We start from the raw sequence: 2,645 nt of genomic DNA on the forward strand, positions 1-2,645 counted from the left end.
CCGGGCCAGCTACCGCACCACTGTCTCCAGAGTCCACCGAGGTAGACGCCCCGGAGGCCCTAAATCAGCACGCCCGTGGACGGCACGGTTGGTGTCGGGGCCGAGGCTCCCTTGGGGAGATGACGCTCGTGGGCCATGCGTGGCTTCTGTTTGGTCACCCGAGATGCGCGTGTCACCTCGACCGTGTGCTGGCCCCCGGGCCACGCTGCTGTAGGGAGAAGTCCTGGCTTCGAGCCAGGCTGGGTCCTGCCTCGGGTTTGCCTCCGACCGGCTGACCGCCTGGCCCCGCGTTCCGTGCCCACGATGCGTGTGGGCGACCGGGCGGTCCCCAGGGGCCCACGTGGTCCTCGGCCATCACGACAGCTTCCTGTTATTGTTTCAAAGCCAAGTGGAAATGGCTTTATTCCAAGTGTAAGTACAGCCGCGTAACATTTTCTTAAGATGGGAGCGGAGTCCAGAATAGAAAATTGTTCATTCAGGGAGTGTCGGCTGAGTCACCATTTAGTCAGTGGGATGTTGTTACAATATTTGTACTGCTCTGGCACTGGGAGATGTTGAAACGCTGTCCACGTCCCCTGCGTCTGCCACGGACCCAGGCAGCTGCCATGTGCTCCAGAGACACAGCACTCCTATCAAAGTCCGCGTGTAGGCGGGGCTTAGAAATCTGTTTTCAAGACTGAGTTGTGCTTTCCTGGAAAAAGCCATTTCCGGAGCATTCACCGTCCACTCCTGTGCTAAATGTCGCAGACACAAAAGTGAGTGACACCGAGTTTCTGTCCCCAAGGACTAACGTATTCATTCCTTCAGGAAAGTTTCCCTGAGCACCTGCTATGTGCCAGATGCCGTGTTGGCGGCTACATGGTTCAACTTGCAAACCAGCAGCTGAAACACGATGCGATTTCGCCACAGTAGAACTTTCCACGTGGTGCAGCAATGGCAGGAAGCAGCTGCAGTTGACCAGGAGCGTTGAGGGCAGACTTCGAGGAAGAGTCCATAGGCGGGCAGGGTCTCGAATGTTAGAGTCAAGTGACCAGTGGACATTGCCGGCAAGAGCTCTGTAGGTGGGAGATGAAGCAATGGCGAGTCATGTGCGCAGCCCTAGGCGGGCACAGTGCGTGGAGGGCGTGTGGAGGGCACATGGAGGGCGCTGGTCGCTATAGAAGCTTGCTTTCAGGGAGCATGCCCAGTGCAGACAAGATGCCAAGGCACTGGGCTCGCGGGCGCCCCGGGCATGTCGGGAAGCCATGGGGCCAGCTCAGAGGGCGTCCTATGGGACAGAGAGCGCCGGCCTTGAGGCCACCTCACGTTCCGACAGCATTGGCGCCGAGTAGAGCTTCTCAAAGGACAAAGGGGGTGGTGGGGACACGTAAGAGACGCGTCTTACTCGGTGACAGTGTGTGACAGCTAGAGACGCAGCCAGAGCTCCCAGCCTGGTACAAGGAGCAGACAAAACGTGAGGACCGGGCAATTGGCCAGCCGACCTACTAGTCCTGGGTCCAGCAGACGGGCCCCCGTCCTTCCCAAAGCAAGAGTCTCGGGAACAGTTCCTGTTCTGCCACAGCAGGGTTCCCCCGCCAGGAGGGCCCTGCTTTCTGACCCTGGGTCTCCTGCCATGGCCGGCCTTCCGGGGGATGCTGGGCCGAGACCGATTCGTCCCTGGACCTTGTTTGGTTCGGTTCTGACATTAGCCCGTGAACTTGGGTGCTGTGAGCCCGAGCCCCATGCAGAGTGGGCACCTGGACCAGGGGCCACGGTGCACATCTCAGAGGAAACCACGTGGGTGGACAGTGGGTGGACAGCATCCCGGATGGGCCCCCCTGGGGAGCGGGCGGGCCCGGGGAGCCCAGGGCTGGGCTGCAGAGCGGATTCCGACGGGCAGCTCTGGCTCCCAGGTCGCTGTGCACGCTGCTTGCAAGTCCCCTGTGGGTCCTCCCAGACCTGGCGCGTTGGTGCAACCCCACGGCCATGCCCTTTACCAGAAGCTGCCTGCGGCATTTCAGAGGAGTCGGGGCACTTGTAATCCTCGGTAGGAGCGCCACGCCCAGGGGTCACGGTCGCTAGGGAGCCTGGTTCCAGCGGCGCTCCGGGCCTGCAGGAAGGGGCCCGGGCTCCACACGGTGCCTGCCTCCACACGCTCATGGCGGGTCCCAGGGACCCATGTACACTTGTCTGTGGGGCGAGCTCCGAGGTGGCCGCAGTAGCCTGGAAACTCGGCCCCCAGGATGGCCTGGCTTCCGGGCCGGGTGCCCGCGGTCCACAACCCCTGTGCCATGCGCGGGGCCCCGGAACGCACACTGCCCGGCTGCTCCCTGCCCTGGGTAACATCGCGTGTGCATGTGACCTCCGGTACATGAAGTGGCCGCTCCTGCTTGTGCAGCAAAAATAATTTCCCCAAACCTCCCAGTGACTCTGACCCTCGAAGGAGGTGGACACGCTTACCTCGGGGCTTCACGTGCCTTTGGAGGCTGTGTCTTTAATTACACGTGTCTTGTTTCCTCCCAAAAGAGAGCCCCCCCCGGACGTGCGGCCCCCATCCCGCAGCACCCCTGCGGGCCCCCGGGGGGGGGGGGGGAGGCCTCCTCCACGCTCAGACTTCCGGGTCTGCCCTGACGGCTCCTGGCGGCCCTCGCACAGCGCAGCCGGGC

This window comes from Suricata suricatta, chromosome 2 (assembly GCF_006229205.1).
Source record: "Suricata suricatta isolate VVHF042 chromosome 2, meerkat_22Aug2017_6uvM2_HiC, whole genome shotgun sequence".
NCBI lineage: Eukaryota > Metazoa > Chordata > Mammalia > Carnivora > Herpestidae > Suricata > Suricata suricatta.